A 19418-nucleotide genomic window follows, 5' to 3' on the forward strand; every position below is an offset into this window, starting at 1 on the left:
AACCTTCAGGACAATTACTCATTTTAATTATTATACTTTCCAACTCCACAGTTTATATTTAGTTTTTTTAATAAATTGGGAGCTTGTTTGACATCCTACTCTCATCAAATTCTATGATTCTTTAAGCATAGCCTCTTTCGTTCTTTGAGCATATTTATAGTAGTTGTTTTGAAGTCTTTGCTTATAATAACCAATCTCACCCCCTCAGAAGTTTTCTGTGGAGTATCCTTCAGACCTCTTAATAGAAGTCACCTTCTCTTTTGCTTAACACGTGTGGATTGTTGACAACTAGATGCTTCAGATAGCACATGGTTAATGATTCTAGCTCTTCTTCTTTTCCTGTTGACTGTGGTTATACATGCACATGTGCATATGTGGCCGTTTACTTCGGGCAGCACTGTCACTTTAGGGTGATGGTGTCCTTGGCCTTTGCTCTTTGCCACATTGGCTCTTGCTCCTCCCTAAACCAAGTGAGCCTCCTCCAGCATTGGAGCGGACGGCTCTCCAGTTTGCTCAGCTTCATCCATCTTTCATGTTAAAGAAGCTGGGGATAGTTTAGGGAGGCAACAGCCCCAGATCAAATGCTACATATTCTCACCGCTCTTCCTTAAGAGACTTCTTCATTAAATTCATCTCGATTCGTTACATACATTTGGAAAATTTTCCGGAGTTCTGAAGTAGCTTACATTTTTTTAAGGTCTTAGTTATTTTGTGAGTATTGGTGTTTCACCTGCATACATGTATGTGCACCACTTGCATGCCTGGTGCCTGTGGAACCCTGAGGAAGACATTGGATCCTCTGGAACTGGATTTACAGGTGTGGTCGAGCTTCCATATGGATTCTGGGAATTGAACATGAGTTTCCTGGAAGAACGATAAGTGCTCTGAACTACCAAGCCATCTTCCCAGCCCCATAGTTTTCCTTTTAAAAAATTTGCTTTTTCTTTTTTTTTGGGAGAAGACTATTTGTTGAGATTGCCATTCATCAGTTTGGAAGTTCCCTGCTATGAAATATTTATTTGCTGATAGACACTGTTTACTTCCTTTTGAGTTTTCAGCCAAGTACTAAGGTATTAAGATAGTAGATACAAGCAAGTGTGCTTTACCTGTGTTTCCATAAGTATTATACTATGCTCTGCAGTTTGTGATGGGCTTGCATGTTGCTGAAAATACTTAGAGTGCAGTGTATTACATGGGTTATTTACTTTCATGGTGATATAAGTGACAGGAACTGTGGCTCAGATTCCACAGAAATGCACACATTCTACGGAATGCATATCACTTTGGCACCGTCGAGTTAAAAATTACAAATTAAACTTCTTATAGCTCCGTGGACAGCTATGCCTTTATTTTCAGAAATACATCTACATTTCAAAGTGTTCATTAACGGTTCAATTTTCCTTAGATACTGGGCTGAATGTTTTATATCATAGGCTGTCCTGTGCTGAAATAAGATATTACCACGGATTGGACATTTTATGAAGAACAGAAGTGGATTTCTTACAGATTTGGAGGCTGAGAAGTTCAAGGTCAATGTGTCAATATCTGTGGTCCTGTAAGGTCCCTCTTGCTGCATGTTCACTTGGTAGATGAGCAAACGGAGCACGTCCACTCCCAGAATATCTTTTTTTTTTCATTTTATTTACCAGTTTAAATTTAGATAAGAAACAAGGTTGCTTCACAAGTCAGTTCCAGGTCCCTCTCCCATTCCCTCCCTTCTTCCCGTGCCCTCCCCCCAAACCCCCCCCCCGTTATCCCCCTCATTTCCCCAGGGAGGGTGAGGCCCTCCATGGGGGTGTGCATAGTCTGTCATTTCATATAGGGCAGGGCCTAGACCCTTCCCCAAGAGTTCAGGGTGAGAGTGCACCTCACATTGTTCTATGGGAGTCCAAAGTCCGTGTGTATACTTGGGATGGGTACTGATCTGCTGCCCAAGGCTCAATAGATTCCCTAGGCCTCTTCACTGACACCCAGATTCAGGGGGTCTTGATCAGTCCCATGCTGGATTCCCAGGCTGATGCCTGGGATTCAAGAGTTAACCTTTGTCTGGTCAGCTGTTTCTGGGGGTTAAACCAGCCCAGTCTTAATCCCTTTGATCATCAGTCCTCCCTCTCTGTTACTGGCTTTCTTGAGTTCAGCTCAGTACTTAACCAAGGGAGTCTGCCTCTTCTTCGATCAGCCACTAAATAAAGTTTCTGTTTCCCAGACTCTCTGGCCATAGGATTGTAGGCTGTCACTCCCCAGATCTATGTCTAAAATCCATATATGAGAGAGTACATGCCATGTTTCTCTTTTTGTGACTGGGTTACCTCACTCAGGATGGTTTCTTCTAGTGTCATCCATTTGCCTGCGAATCTCATGATTCCATTATTTTTTTCTGCTGAATAGTACTCCATTGTGTAGATGTACCACATTTTCTCTATCCACTCTTCAGGTGAGGGGCATCTAGGTTGTTTCCAAGTTCTGGCAATTACAAATAAAGCTGCTATGAATATAGTGGAACAGACATCTTTGTTGTATGAATGGGCATCTTTTGGATATATGCCTAAGAGTGGAGTTGCTGGGTCTTGTGGTAGGTTTATTCCCATTTTTCTGAGGAATCTCCATACTTATTTCCAAAGTGGCTGAACCAGTTGGCACTCCCACCAGCAATGGAGGAGTGTCCCCCTTTCACCACATCCTCTCCAGCATAAATTGTCATTGGTGTTTTTGATTTTAGCCATTCTGACAGGAGTGAGATGGTATCTGAGAGTTGTTTTGATTTGCATTTCCCGGATGGCTAAGGATGTTGAGCACTTTCTCAAGTGCCTCTCAGCCATTTTAGACTCCTCTATTGAAAACTCTCTATTTAGTTCTGCAGCCCACTTTTTAATAGGGTCCTTTGGTGTTTTGGAGACTTGCTTCTTGAGTTCTTTGTAAATTTTGGAGATCAACCTTCTGTCAGATGTGGGATTAGTGAATATTTTTTCCCATTCTGTGGGCTGCCTTTTTGTCTTGCTGACTGTGTCCTTTGCCTTACAGAAGCTTCTCAGTTTCAGTAGGTCCCATTTATTAATTGTTGATCTCACTGTCTGTGCTACTGGTGTTATGTTCAGGAAGCTGTCTCCTGTACCAATTCGTTCAAGGGTACCACCCACTTTCTCTTCTAAGAGGTTCAGTGTGGCTGGATTTATGTTGAGGTCTTTGATCCATTTGGACTTAAGTTTTGTGCATGGCGATAAACATGGATCGATCTGCATTCTTCTACATGCCAGTCTCCAATTATGCCAGCACCATTTGTTGAAGATGCTTTCTTTATTCCATTGTATATTTTTAGCTTCTTTGTCAAAGATCAGATGTTCGTACGTGTGTGGGTTAATACCCGGATTTTCAATTTGATTCCATTGGTCTACCTGTCTATTTTTGTGCCAATACCAAGCTGTTTTCAGGACTATAGCTCTATAATAGAGCTTGAGGTCAGGGATGGTGATGCCTCTGGACATTGCCTTGTTGAACAGGGTTGTTTTGGCTATCCTGGGTCTTTTGTTTTTCCATACAAAATTGATTATTGTTCTTTCAAGGTCTGTGAAGAATTGTGCTTGGATTTTAATGGGGATTGCATTGAATCTGTAGATTGCTTTTGGCAGGATTGCCATTTTTACTACATTGATCCTTCCTATCCAAGAGCATGGGAGATCTTTCCATTTTCTGAGGGCTTCTTTAATTTCTTTCTTTAAAGATTCAAAGTTCTTACGATACAGGTCTTTCACTTGTTTGGTTAGTGTTACCCCAAGGTATTTTATGTTGTTCGTGGCAATTGTAAGGGGTGATGTTTCTCTGATTTCTCTTTCAGCCCTTTTATCATCTGTATATAGTAGGGCTACTGATTTTCTTGAGTTGATCTTGTAGCCTGCCACTTTGCTGAAGGTGTTAATCAGCTGTAAGAGTTCCCTGGTAGAGTTCTTTGGGTCATTGATGTAAACTATCATATCGTCTGCAAACAGTGAAAGTTTGACCTCTTCCTTCCCAATTTGTATCCCCTTGATCCCCCTTTGTTGTCGTATGGTAATAGCTAGAACTTCAAGTACCATGTTGAAAAGGTATGGAGAGAGTGGACAGCCTTGTTTTGTTCCTGATTTTAGAGGAATTGCGTTGAGTTTCTGTCCATTTAGTTTGATGTTGGCTGTTGGTTTACTGTATATAGCTTTTATTATGTTTAAGTATGTCCCTGTTATCCCAGATCTCTCCAAGACCTTTATCATGAAGGGGTGTTGGATTTTGTCAAAGGCTTTTTCAGCATCTAGTGAGATGATCATGTGATTTTTGTTTTTCAGCTTGTTTATATGGTGGATTACGTTGATGGATTTTCGTATGTTGAACCATCCCTGCATCCCTGGGATGAAACCTACTTGATCGTGGTGAATGATTGTTTTGATGTGTTCTTGGATCCGATTTGCCAGTATTTTATTGAGTATTTTTGCATCAATGTTCATGAGGGATATTAGTCTGAAGTTCTCTTTCTTAGTTGTATCTTTGTGTGGCTTGGGGATCAAGGTTATTGAAGCCTCATAGAAAGAGTTTGACAAAGGCCTTTCTGCTTCTATTGTGTGGAACACTTTGAGAAGTATTGGTATAAGCTGTTCTTTGAATTTCTGGTAGAATTCTGCACTGAGGACATCTGGACCTGGGCTTTTTTTTGGTTGGGAGACTTTTGATGACAGCTTCTATTTCCATAGGGGTTATAGGTCTATTTAAATTGCTTATCTGTTCTTGATTTAGTTTTGGCAATTGATAGCTGTCCAGGAAGTCATCCATTTCCTTTAAATTTTCGAATTTTGTGGAGTACAGGTTTTCAAAGTATGACCTAATGATTCTCTGGATTTCCTCAGAGTCTGTTGAATCTAGTTTTGTCATGGAATATCTTGTTTTCTCCGTCTATAGTGATTGAGAGCTTTTCCGGGTATAGTAGTCTGGGCTGGCATCCATGGTCTCTTAGTGTAGGAAGAATATCTATCCAGGACCTTCTGGCTTTCAGAGTTTCCATGGAGAAATCAGGTGTAATTCTGATAGGTCTGCCTTTATATGTTACTTGACCTTTTTCCTTAGCTGCTCTTAATATTCTTTCTTTATTCTGTATGTTTGGGGTCTTGATTATTATGTGGCGAGGGGATTTTCTTTTGTGGTCCACTCTATTTGGTGTTCTGTAGGCTTCTTGTACCTTCATTGGCATGTCTTTCTTAAGGTTGGGAAAGTTTTCTTCTATGATTTTGTTGAATATGCCTTCTGCCCCTTTGAGGTGGATTTCTTCTCCTTCTTCTATACCTATTATTCTTAGGTTTGGTCTTTTCATGGTGTCCCATATTTCCTGGATGTTTTGTGTTAAGGATTTGTTGGATTTAAGGTTTTCTTTGGTTGATAAATCCATTTCTCCTAGCGTATCTTCAACACTTGAGATTCTCTCTTTCATCTCTTCTATTCTGTTGGTAATGCTTGTATTGGTAGTGCCTGACTGTTTGTCCAGCTTTTCTATTTTCTGCCTTTCTTCAGATTGTGTTTTTTTTAATGACTCTATTTCAGTTTTCAACCCTTGCAGTGTTTGCATTGCTTCTTGCAATTTTCTGTTTATCTGTTCATCCGTTTGTTGCCTTTTATGAATTTTTTGGTTTGTTGTTTCTTCCATTTCTTGCATTTTTTGGTTTGCTTTTTGTTCCATTTCTCGCATTTTGTGCTTTGTTTCTTCTTCCATTTCCTGCCTTTTTTGGTTTGTTTCTTCCATTTTTTTTTCATTTTTTGCTTTGTTTTTTCTACCATTTCCTGCATTTTTTGCTTTGTTTCTTCTTCCATTTCCTGCCTTTTTTGGTATGATTCTTCTTCCAATTCTTGCATTTTTTGCTTTGTTTTTTCTTCCATTTCTTGCATTTTTTGCTTCATTTCTTCTTCCATTTCCTGCCTTTTTTGGTTTGTTTTTTCTTCCAATTCTTGCATTTTTTGGTTTGTTTTTTCTTCCATTTCTTGCATTTTTTGGTTTGTTTTTTCTTCCATTTCTTTGAGGGATTTTCCAATATCCTCTTTTAGGGCCTCTATCATTTTCATGAATGTGCTTTTAAGGTCGTTCTCTTCTGCTTCGTTCGCATTGGAATGTTGGGGTCTTGCTGGTGTGGAGTCTCTAGAATCTGGCGGTGTCATATTTGTTTTTCTGTTGCTGACTGTGTTTTTGTATTGTCTCTTTCCCATCTCTTCTTCTAGTGGGTGCAGAAAGAGCCCCTTACTGGTCTTGGGACCAGAGTTCCCTTTTTGGTGGGTGCTAGCAAGTTCAATAATCTGGTGGTTCTTCTATTCCTTGTCCGAAAGCTGGTCCCGTGGGTGGAGAAGAAGAACAGGAATCTGGGGTGCTTATCCTCTTACCTGGTCCTCTGGACCCTATGCTGGGTCCTGTTGTACTTGATCCAGAACAGCTACTCCCCTGGTCTCCCTGGGTCCTCTGGTTTCCTGGTCTCGTTGGTGGGAGAGAAGACCTGGGGTCTGGGTGCTTGCCTCCCGCCCGGATTGGGAGCTCTGTGCAGTTCCCAGACGATCTGCAGGCACTGGAACACAGGGCGGGAAGCAGGCCTGTTTACCTGATGCTGCCGGAGGAACAGCTGCTTCCCTGGACTCCCAGCCTCCTCTCCTTTCCTGGTCTCGTTGGTGGGAGAGAAGATCTGGAGTCTGGGGTGCTTGGCTCCTGCCGGGATTGGGAGCTCTGTGCAGGTCCCAGGCGATCTGCAGGCACTGGAGCACAGGCCGGGAAGCCGGCCTGTTTACCTGATGCTGCCCGAGGAACAGCTGCTTCCCTGGACTCCCAGCCTCCTCTCTCCCAGAATATCTTTACGGTGATGTTTGTCTTGCACATATTCCATTAGGCTCCACTTCTTAACACACTGCACTTTCAACACCAGTTTCATAGAAGACAAAAGTATTCAGACCACAGGGTGACTGGACAGGACAGGACATAAACAAAGGACTCTCAGGCTTATCTAGATAACTGGGTAGATGTCTGTAATGTGTTTTCTGCTCCCTGTGACATTTTAGGAGGTATGACCTAAAAGATGCCACCAGCAGAACACATAAACTGACTTGCAAACAGAAGTGTTTGAAGCATTTGAAAAGCTTATCTGACATAGCTTTGAGGCTCAAGAGTACAACCATAGTTTAATGGGGAAAGGTATGAGACTGAACACTTTACCAGAATGCCACACAAAATGGGATTGTCTCTAATACAACGGCTTCAGGGGAGCTGTATAATAACATCATGCATAGTCTGAAGAGAGAGGAGGATTTCTAGGTTTTGAAATTCATGATCAGGTTTATTTCATTACATAATTCCTTCGAGGATTCAGTGGAGGAACCATACATAGTTAAGAGGAATTAAAACCCCACCGACATTCCTTTGTTTAGGCACAATGAAATTTCATTGAAACAATGGAATTGAGAGTGAAAATGTTTTGGAAGCAGTTGTAGTTATAACTGTTTCCACTAAGGTGTGCTAGGTCTCTAAATATTATTCACATGCCTCTTGTGTTACCAGATGCAGCACAGTGAATTCAGCGTTCACTGCCTTCCCCGGGCTGCCAAGCCCTCTTCCTTTCTTTCTTCCTTTCTCTCTTCCTTTCTCTCTTTCTCTCTTTCTCTCTCTCTCTCTCTCTCTCTCTTTCTTTCTTTCTTTCTTTCTTTCTTTCTTTCTTTCTTTCTTTCTTTCTCTCTTTCTTTCTTTCTGTAATGCACTGCACACAAATTCATCTAAAAATACAAAGGAAGACAAGAGACTGTTTTAAAATGTCAAATGAAAAGAATAGATGAACACTGAATGACTGATTTTGGTTTTAATTTCAAGGAAATAATTTAGTCTGAAAATTTTCAAAGGTGAACTTGATACAGGGAATTTTTTCAGGTACTTCTTGCTTTTAATAAAACTCTTTGAAGTCCTATTATTATTTGCAACTAATGGTAGAAATGTCAGTTCTCTTTTGCTTAATAGAGTATCTGTATGGCTTTACAGTTATTCTGCTGAGTTGTAAGTCCCTAATGGTTCCTGAGATAATCTAGTAAAATCTGTAAAACAATATACCATAGCAGTTCTGAAGAGATGCCTCAGGTAGGAGGTGGCCTAGATCATGGTGTTTTTATTAACTAACTTTTTTGAGCAGAAAGAAAAATTAATTTTTCATTTGCAGTACTGAGCTTATTTTTCCAAGTATTAAAGTTATCAACCAGAAACTTCAAAATTTTGCAAAACTTTCTATGTATCTAGTAATTTAATGATAGACTAAAAGATTTTTTTCCCAGGAGAATATGGCAACTTTTCTTACAGTTCAATTCTGGGTGCTTCCTAGAGGCCTCCATGCATTTGCCTTTGTCTCGCAGCACATTTTCATATGCAAGTACTCCTTCTGGTCATACAGTTTCATTTGGAATGTGCTGTGGTTTGCATCCTTTTCTTTATTTTGATGTGTTCTCAGTTAAAAAGGAAATTTTACCTCCCTCTCTTTAGTCAGTGGGATGATTGTGCGTTCAGCAGCTTGTCTAGTTCCATAATTTGATTCCATGATTTTAGTTACACTGACTAATTGTTGTGATCAATGACTGTTTGAGTTATACTTAAAATATTAGATTTAAATTTAAGTTAACCTAAAAAGAAAACCCAGATAACTATTGACAGGGATATGTGGACAAAAACAGTTTATATCCAGTTTAACATCTGGAAGTCAGTTGATTAAATAATTGTGTAGTCAGAAATTATTTTTAAAATGACAACTTTATTAGACTGATCTAAACAATTTCCACTGAATGATGTTTTTTCAAAGATACAGCTGTATTTTCTTTATGTCACCAAAAAATATTACCTAATACACTGAGACCAAATTTGCTAATATTTACAAAAAATCTTTTTTGGCTACCATAGGTTCCTTTTATTTGTAAGAACCTCTGTTATAATTGCAATGAGTACATAATAAGGTAAATTTGTTTTTGTAGATATGAAAAGTTTCATTTGAGTATTCAGGAAAATAACATGTTTCTCTTTCTGTTTCCTTCTTTCTGATTATTATGTTAATGAGGTGGAGAAGTGTAAAATAACATCTATGGTCTTACTGATATATGTTGTTTAAATAGTAGTAGGATAATCAGGAAGTGATTTAGGACAGTAAAAATTTTACATTATTAACCTAGAAAGCCCTTTTGTTACTGAAATAATTTGGGATGATTTATTGTAACAATTGTCTCCATAATTATCACTTGCTAAATAATAGTTATTTCCTAAACCCTTAAATGAGACAATAAGATTCATTAAGCCTACTTTGAATGTACCCAGAGGTGTAAAGAAATATCTGTGTGACAAAATAGAAATCTAGAGGAGTTGCTGTCCAGTATAATAAAAACATAAAACAAATAAAATATTTTATGCCCGATATGAACTCCAGGTTCTTTAAATATGTTCTAAAAACAGTGAATGTTGACTATCATGTAGAGTTAAAAGCTAATGAGAGAATATTTGAATTACACGGAAAAGTTTTAAACAAACTAATTACTTCTGAAAGGGAAGCAGGAGAAAATGAACATCTTTGGCACTGAGAAGAGCAGCAAGTTTTGCTGAAGAGAGAACACAGGTCAAGCTGCGGGTAGCGGAGGGGAGCACAGGTTCTCATCAGTGTGCCTAACTTGCATTAAGAGGGCCCATTTCATCTGGTTTAGTTTAGATTCCAGGCATTAATAAATGATTTTTTTCTAAAAAGAAAGGCATGCTTGGGATTTAATTACAAGTATAGAAGTTCTTCAAGGAATACTGTACCAGTTAATGCTTTACAATTATTTAATATGAAAAACAAACAAGGAAAATATACCCCATTTAATTTTTGATGAGTAAAGCTAGGCTTCTTCTCTAATGCTACTTTTCCAGGAATATTTCAAACAAATAGGATTAATGCGAATTCAACAGGCAATCCAGGGATGGAAATGTTCATATATAATAGCAAATTTAGTTAATATTGCAATGTTTACTTTTCTTTTCCTTGATTAACTGAGGAAGGCTACAAGCCCTGAATAGATTAAAATTGTTGCTCATCTTATGACTTTTCAATGTCAAGGTTATATATATATATAGGAAGAAGTCATCATACATATATAAACCCACTTCAAAGTTTGCTGCAAAGCTGTTTCATTACTGAAGTGAGAAAGTATAGGTACATTTTGACACAGAAGTAGGTAAATTTGGTCATGAAGGCCTTGGAGCCAAGGGTGGCAGGGGATAAGTAAATGTACAAGGTCCTGGCAGGGAGGTTCTGCAAGCCAGAACACAGAGTCCCTCAGAAAGTCAGAATGAAAAGTTTATTCTACACTTTCATGTGTACCACTTTAAATTAATTTTATTCAAGTAAGAGAGAAGTAAATTGCACACATGAAAGCTAAATAGTGGAGGACAAAACTTACCGATTGTTGGTGGGTTGTAGGGTGAGGAGGATTCGATGGTGACAAGACCTTAGCGGATGAAGCCGAATTACCCTGAGAAACATCCTGCAGATTCAGGATCAGGAAAAACAAACAAGCATGAATTATAGCAGCTCAGAAATGGGAACAGTGAGTATATGCCTGAGAGCTGAAGAAATAAATGCCTGTAAATTTAGCTCTATGACTTTTTTGGTAGTGAAAGCCAATTATTTGCAACATGTATAGAGAAATTGCATCAGTGTTTTTCTCTTCCCTCCTTCCTTTCTTTCTTTCTTTTTTCCCTTCTTTGAGAAGAAATTTCCTTTTGTTGTGTTCCTGAGAATACATGAGAGTTATGATTAATAGTTTATTACTTAGAATTAACCTCAATGTTTCTTTTAAAATACAAACTCCCAAGGACACTTGCTACACTGACTCAGTATCAACCACACATTATAACTTTCTTATGCCCATTAGTCAGGATGATGAGTTAATATTGTCAAAAGTGAGTTGCAGAGTCAGTAAGAGAATGCTTTTTAGTAAATTTCCCTTTGTCAGCTTTGATTAACTCTAGGTATAGGAGTTGAAAATTACCTGTACTGAAAAAAAAATGGGTACACATTACTACTGTTCAATATTGTTTAATGTAAACCACCAAATGACAACTATATTGTATCTTTAGGTATTAGATACCCAGAAAGATGCTTATGGTTATTGACTTCATGCATATGATTCATGCTGATAAAATCTTTCAATAAACAAAGACTAAAGGTATTTGTTTTCTTTCCTTTTATTGATTCTTTGCGAGTTTCGCATCATGCGTTCCAATCCCGCTTATCTCTGTCTCCTTGCATCTGCCCTCTGCTCTTGCAACCTCCCTCCAAATCAAAAGCGAACAAATCAAAACAAAAGGAAAAACAAAAACAGAAAAAAAGGAAGAATCTTGTTGAGGAAGCTGTAGTGTGGCCCGTTGAGTCACACAGTTGACCCTTCAGTCCATTCATCTTTACTTGCAAGTGTTCATTGCTGTGAGTCTTGGCCTGACACTAGGTGGCCGGTTTCTGCTACACCACCAAAAATGGGCTCTCACTGGGGATCCTCTTAGATACCTGTTGTTGTTGTGTGTCACGGAGATCTCGCTGTTTTGGTTCTGTAGGTTCGTTCCCTTCACATGCTCCAACAGGTCATAGATTAGGTGGATGTTGGTGTGGGCCAACTCAGTCCTAGTTCTGGGCCTGGGAGGGAAGTGGGTTGGTCAGCTCATTAGCTTGCCCTGGTAATCACTACTCAGGGGACTTCTCCAGCACTGACTTGGTTAGCTCACCCGAAGCAGCCTACAGCAAGGAGCAGGGCCAGTTCTGCTCTCCCGCCCTCAGATCTGGTCCCCTTCACACATATCTCCAGGACCAGCTCTACTGTTTTGTCCGGGCGAGGTGCAGGCCTGCTCTCCTGATTGCTGTAGGGGGAATAGGATGGGGTGGCAGGATCAGATTTCCTGCTCTCTCGCCTTCAGGGCTGGCTTACCTGTATCCCCGACGATACGGTCAACTCTATTGTGCTTTCCAGGTGGGGTGCAGAGTCCACTCCTCTGTTTTCTACAGCTGGTGTGTTACAGACTAGTTCTTTCATTCTCGTGACCCTGCAGCCAGCTCTCTTGCCTGACGCAGGTAGTGAGGGTAGGGAGTGGGGAGGGCATCTTTCCCTCACCCATGCCACCGAATGAAAGACGGCGTGAGGGGTCAGCTCTCCTGCTCTCATGTCCTCAAGGTTGGCTTGTCTGTAAGACCGAGGATACTTTTAACTAGGTCAAGTTTACTATTAGTTGATTCAGGGAAGCCAGGTTTTAAGAAAAATAACAGCAGAGCTAGAGAGAGAGCCCAGTGGTTAAAAGCACTTGCTGTTCTTACAGAGGACCCACGTTCGGTTCCCAGCTCCCGTGGCGGCTGCAAACATCTATAACTCCAGTTCCAGGGTGCTTTCCACCCTCTGGCCTCCACGGGTTCTAGGTACACATGTAATGTACTTACAGACATATGCAGCAGGCAAAACACAAAATAAAATAAATCTTAAAAACAACAGGAATTAGCATTCATATGGGAGGTTCTAATTTGGTTTGACAGTAGAGCAGGGGCATGGTAACTGGTGCTTACTTAAGAGATGCCCTCCACTACACCTGCAGTGAATAGTCTCTAGTTTCATAATTGATCGGCCACATCACATCTTCGCTATGATCTCAGAGGACAAACTTGCAAGTCTGTCCTTAAGATGCCCTGACATTTTTAAAGAACCTAAGGCATATGGGTGTGTCTCTTCTGTTTGGTCTTTGTTAGTGGTGTTTAATATCCCCGAGAAGCCTTCAAGATGCTCATCTGTTTCTAGTTTGTATCATACTAAAAAAAAAAAAAACCTCTTGTTGTGGGCCATCTTCTGCTTACAGAGTGGAAGATGTGTTTCTTACTTTAAGTTGTCAGTGGGGGAAATCCCCACTGTGTGACAAATATTCTCTTTTACTTTGTTGAATACAGTTTTTGTTTTCTTGCATCTGAATCTGCAGTGTGAGATATTTTCTCCTTATTACAGCATGGGAGACTATAACAATGAACTGAGCAGGTTGTTTTCTGGACTTTTCTAGGTATACCTTGGGAGGCAGAAAACTGTAGACTCCTAAACATGGGCAGGAAATAGTATGCATATGCAAATATTTGTCTCAAGTATGAAAAATAATTACAGAAATAACAGGTAAGAAATCACTGAATGTATAGGAAAGATCTATAAGTTTGCTACCTGAAGTAAAGTCAGACCAACCAGTTGACAATATGATAACTAATTAATAAATGTTAATTGATTATTTTAATTGATAATTCTAGTCAAGTAGAAACAAAAATTCAATTTCATACCAATAATCAGGCTTGGTCTTCTTAAATAGATGCATTCATAAATATAAGCCAATCTAGGAGCCCCAATCTATGTAAACTTGCAACAGATCTTTGTTAGTATTTAGGCATTTGTACTGGCCTGTCATTGGGGTTCTGACAGAATGTGCCCTCAGTTGCAGCCACTAAGAGCACTACGTTTCTTTTTAAAAGGGCCCCGGCCACCTCCCATCCTACCCCCTCTTTCTTTCTCTTCCTCTCTCTGTCTCCCCCCTCTTTCTTTTCTCTTTCCCCCTTTCCCCTCTCCTGCTGCTCCTGTCCCCAGAGGCCAATCTCTCTCCTCCTTTCCCCCTTTTATGATCCCTTTCCCCAATAAAAAAACCCCTCTGTTTGAACCCTGTCCCCGGCGTCTTTTCTTAAATTACAACAATCTTAACTATGTGCTATTAAAAAAAGGTTTTCATTGAAATTTTGTCAGAAACGTAATATAAAGCAACATAGTTTTCTTCCTTTTAATAATCTCAAGCATATTTTTCTAATATTTTAATATGAAGTAAAATATAACATTTTTTTTGTACCTAGGTTAGTTTTTTGTTTTACCCTTTGGTAACTAAAAGTTTCAACTTGAATTCAAGTATTAATACAGATATAAACCAAGCTTCAAGTTTCCAGTCTTGATGCACTGTCATTCATGACTGTTACATTCAAAGTTAATTTAATATACATGATTGCTGTTATCTGTTTTTTTAGCAGATTAATTTTTGGTAAATATGTGTGTATTATATTTGTTTGTGGAAACTATGGATCTTAAAATTTTATTTTAGGTTTTCCAAGCATTATTTCTGATAGAAACATACCCATTAACTTTCCCTGTGTGGATGTAAATTATGATGCTGCTGTCAATTCATCCCCACATGGGATACAGAAAGTCATACAGTCGAATGTAAACTAAAAGCTTACCTTTTCCTTTAAGTCCACAAAGGATTTCTGTCAGAGAGTGAAAACCTGGAGTTAGAATTTATTGGGCAAGGGACGGAGGGCAATTTGTGGTTATGTTGGGATTTTCACAATTTTTCTATTTAAAAATTTACCACTGATTTTATGTGGCATTTATAAAGGAAAATGTCATCCTTGGTGGTGTGAAGTCATGACTAGTACTTTATGGAGGGTGTTGAAGGAATCTTGGGTTGAGTTTTGAATTAATGCAACAAAAGTAAGCAAACCAACACAAAAACACTTATTTTATGAAGACTTATTTAGCAGAGTTATGGCATTTTCTGAGGTAATACTCATACAGCACAAACAGAAAAAAAAACTTTTCCATAGGATTTTCAGGAAGTAGTGTCCTGAGAGACAGACGTCAGTCTATGCACAAGAATTACTTTAAACGTCCTTGCTGTCTGGTCCACCCCTTAACATCACTTGGCAGTGCTCGAGCATCCTAGAGGGTACTCATTGTGTCTTCATCTTCATTTTGGTTATTATAAACAACCCCTTAGCAGAAGTGTGTGCCCTGTCCCTTAATTCTTCTGTGTGTGATTCTGCTCATCAGTTTTCTTGCAGAGCCTTAGAAGAGAAATGCTTATATAGGGCTGCTAAATAAATAATGCTGCGTATTATCTGTGTGACAAATGGAAGAAAATAGCAAGCAGATGTTTGTCATTAATGACCTTTGGGCTCTTGATTTAAGGAAAGATTTTAAATACATGAAATCAATCTAGAGGTCCAAAGGCTTAACTGCAGCATGAGCCCATGTGCCCATCACTGAAGTACTGAGACTGGCTGTTTGCAAATTTAACATTTGAAGGCTTGTCTAAAAAGGGATGTGAAATTGTATTTTTCTAGAGTGATTACAGATTTTTAAAATGAGAAAATGACATAGGTCAGTAGAAATTGGCAAAATGCAGCTTTTATGGCACTCCAACAGTGGTAATAATAGTCATAATAATACATACATACATTTTCTAAATCAATTTTCTAATGGAGAGTGGAACATTAGTTGTGGGAATTTCAGGCCTGGGTAACACAGCACTTTCATTGTAATGCTCAAAAAAGATCTAATATAGAAATTGCTTTCTATTTTGAGTGCAGTGTTTTGTTCTATGCAAAGATGATAACATACATACAAAATTAGATTGCTACAGACACACAAAACTCACTGAAAGTGGATAATTTTGAAAAAGATGATAACCAGAGCATATCTAAAAGCATGTGTGGATGTAAAACTAATAGAATTATTTGTTTAAACCCATAAAACTGTTTGCTTTACAAAACAAGATTTTGAATTTGTAGTTAAAGCACTAGTGTATGTGTGAGAGATCACTTTTGATCGGATAGAAATATACTACCTATTTAGTTTAGATTTTGCAAAGTTTATCAAGCAGAAATAATAACACTGTCTTAATACTTTCCAAGAACCTCAGAGGAAAAGATTCAGATATGGAGTGAGTTATTAGTTATAATTAAGTAATGCAGCCAATTTGGCCTTGTCTAAACTCATGGATAATCTATCTTTTAAGAGAGTTTTAGTTTTATTATTTTTGTATAAACAGCAAGATGAGCTAAGAGAACCAAATGCTTCCTCCTTTAAGTTATTTAATTATTAGCTAAGAACCATTTACTATTAGCTGGCTGTATGAGCCAGACAACACTTATCCCTGCTTACATAACAATGAAGTATGTGTAAATAGAGAGTTATATATTTGGTAAGTAATGTTTGTCAAAAATTTTCTGAGAATTATGTCCTTAAGAGCATTCCTTAGCTATAAAGAGGACAACATAATTTCTCTTAAACTCTGACTAAATAAAAATAAATTCCATGTAAATTAAGCTTGAAATAATAAACTGCAAAGCAAGTAAGTTTCCAAATAAGAGCAATTTATATGGCTTGTCTCATAGACTCTTTTAAAGAACATTTTATTTCTTTATACTTGTGATTCCTGTGTCTCTTGCAATAGAAGGTTGACTTACAGAAATTGTATATTGTCATCTATGATAAATCAGAGATGACATGTGTTAGAAGGGATTCTACACTTCACAGAAACATCCAAATCCAAATTACTTTGACTAATAGTATGCTGTTGGTGTCATTTAAATACACACATCTTAGTTCATAATTCTTAAGAATAGAAGTTTCTTCAAATCCCATTTCAGACACTGCTTCCAACTTTAACACATACAGAAATAACTTGAAGGTTACTGTGAGAAGGCAAAAGTAGTTTCATAGCTGTGGGGTGAAGTCCAAGATTCTGCATTCCTACTGAGCTACTGGAAGCTTTTGACTTCATGACTGTACCTCAGTGTTCTGAGGCATATTCCCAATGAAGTTGTTTCTTGGGGGTTCATCTGGATATTATAGTATTCTTTATCACACCAAGGTTCACATGGCCAGTTTGCTACAAAACATTTGTTTCCTACATTAATGTTTTCTGAAATGCTCAGGAGATACTGAGATACACAAATAACTGGATTTAAACAACTCATAGCATTTCTTTTTGTCTCTTAGAACAGATGTGTTCTGACTTTTGAACTTGGTTAGGACATTGAAAGTCTCTGGGTTTCAGTTTCGTCTTCTGTGACATGAAACATCGGACAAAAGAGAGAGTGTCCTGCAGACATTAGAATCATTTGTTGTAGGAGTGAAAGAATCACTTTCAGCCTTTGACTTTGTGGTTTTATAAATCAAGGGTGGTGTGCTTTCATTCAAGAGGGAAGGAAGCACTGGCTTAGGTATGATTAACAAACAGTGATTGCACTTGGGCTTAAAAGAGCTACAGTGAGCTTGCAACAGCAGGTGAAGAAAAACAATCTGGGTGGGAATGAATTACGATTCCAGTTTCAACTGACAGTCCTCCTTTTGATTCACCCTGAAGTTCTGAGGATGGACACACAGATGGTGACCTCATCCTAACTGGTTTAACATGGGAAACAAAAGTCTACATGTGATTGCATGGTGCACTCAAGGGACTAGTTATTAAATCTGGAAGAGTCTCCATACACTTTATTCGCTATTTCCTGATGAATTTAAAAAGCACAAAAGTAGTAGTATCTTTATCCATTGGATAGAGTATTTCTCCATTTCTCCTCATATCATTAGTCTTCTCTCTGGTCTTCTTATTTTTTTTCAGAGCCTTAACTTTTATTCAAAACTGCCTATATATCCCAAGTTATACACTGTAGTGAGTAAGGCAGAATGATGAACATGATCTTAAAACAATAGGACACACGTGACTTTAAATTGTGACATTCAGGGAATAGGCTCATGTCAACCACAACTTATAAGAAATTATTTTTCAATAAACTGACCAAGTTGGTGACTCTATGTCTTTATCTCACTTTGTGTTTACAAGATGCTTCTGAGTTGTTCACCTCAGAAGCTTTTGAGAACTGTTTTTAGTCTCTCTGTCTCGTCTCTGTCTCTCTCTCTCTATATGTGTGTGTTTACATTTTCAGGGTGAGCAGTAGAGGAAACAATAGGGTGGGAATGATAAAAACAATCAGCAATGGAAAATTCCAGATTCATTTTTCTAACTGGCTAGAGCTGAGCCATGGGTCACGGATACACTGTCTCCCTTAGGTTCAGTCTAGCAATGGAGAAGTGCACATGGGATTCTGAGTTGGAGAAAGGAGAGTTTGGATTTAAGAGAACTCATTTTTAAAAACAGAGCTTTTCTATTGTGGGAACTCAAATAGTAAGACCTCCTAAGAACACAGGAGAATTCTGCTGTGTCTGCCTTTGCTGGAACCTTTGTAGCCCTTGAAAGCCCTTCCCTGTCTTTGGCCTCCTTGGCTTTTCTCCCAGGTCCTATTTTAAACTACTTGTTAGAATATATTTTAAAATATCATCTTTGACTCTTCTGAATTTGCATTTATCTTCACATTACAGAAAAAAAAAACAGAACAAAGGAGATGGCACTTGAAGCACTTCTCTGGAGTAAAACACAGTCGATACAGAGACAAGGAGCCAGGTGTGATCCAGAGCTTCTGGACAAGGCTTCTCTTTGATGGCTACTCTCAGAGAAAAGAGATGGCTAGAAAAAACTGGAAAGCCATTGCCAGCCTTACCTAAGAGATACGTTAAATTCAAAGGAAAGACTGTAGAAGTTGTCCCTTATCTTTCAAATCTTTTAAAATATTAACTAACTTTGTTAGTGCATAAAGTGGCTAACGAGATAATACTATTGTATACTTCTTTCTTATTTATTCTCCTCCTTAACTATCCTTTACCTATTCTTATTTCTCCCTTCTTTCTGGTTTCCTTGTTTCTCCTAAATAGTTCTCCTATCTGCTATTTATATCACTTGCACTGTGTTAACCTCTTGCTTCTCCTTCCTCTCCCTAAAGACCACTTCTTTCCATTTCTACTTTCATGACTTGCACACACACATATTCATGTGTACATGCATGTACACACAGACACACACAATATATGTATATTCATATTTAAATTTAGATGAATGTATTTGTCTTTCTGTGTTTGTATTATTTTGCTTAACAAAATCTCTATTTCCATCAATTTTCCTGCAAAAAAATCTTGACTTCACATTTCTTTTCTTTAAGGCAGCACAAAATAAAACAAAATCCTACTGTGCATGTGTATCACGGTTATTTTATGTTGACATATGTGTTGACAATGTGTAGGATGGTTCCATTTTTAAGTTATTGTCAATAATACAGCAATGAACATGGCTGTGCAAATATCTCTGTGGTAGGCTGACTCGGGGCCCTTTGTGTATGTATTCATGAATTATATAGGTTTTGAGGAACCTCCTTGCTGACTTCCATAGTGGCTGTGCAAGCTTACATTTCTATAAACATCCTCGTCAGCATCTGTTGTTTGTTTTCTTGATGCTATCTGTTCTGACTAGGGTGAAGTAGCCTCTCAAAACAGCTTTACTTTGCATTTCTCAAAGCCTTCCAAGTCCTTGTTACCTTCTTGAGAAATGTGATTCTTGGATTGCAATAATAGCATTACGGTATGATTTTGTTTTTGGTGTTTCGAGACACAGGCTTTCTCTGTGGCTTTGGAGGCTGTCCTGAAACTAGCTCTTGTAGACCAGGCTGGTCTTGAACTCCCAAGGATTTGCCAGCCTCTGCCTCCCGAGTGCT

The 19418-nt window shown here is 38.5% G+C and overlaps 1 long non-coding RNA gene across 2 annotated transcripts in view; it reads left to right on the plus strand.

Moving 5' to 3' along the window:
* LOC121141762 overlaps positions 1-18864 on the plus strand; it is a 45888-nt gene extending 27024 nt beyond the window's left edge. For both annotated transcript variants that reach the window (XR_005878699.1, XR_005878700.1), the window contains 2 exons: positions 13070-13176; positions 18196-18864. This is a non-coding gene — a long non-coding RNA (uncharacterized LOC121141762). The remainder of the gene's footprint in view (positions 1-13069; positions 13177-18195) is intronic.
* The last annotated feature ends 554 nt before the right edge of the window (positions 18865-19418 follow it).

Source organism: Mesocricetus auratus, unplaced genomic scaffold (assembly GCF_017639785.1).
Source record: "Mesocricetus auratus isolate SY011 unplaced genomic scaffold, BCM_Maur_2.0 Super-Scaffold_100008, whole genome shotgun sequence".
NCBI classification, from domain to species: domain Eukaryota; kingdom Metazoa; phylum Chordata; class Mammalia; order Rodentia; family Cricetidae; genus Mesocricetus; species Mesocricetus auratus.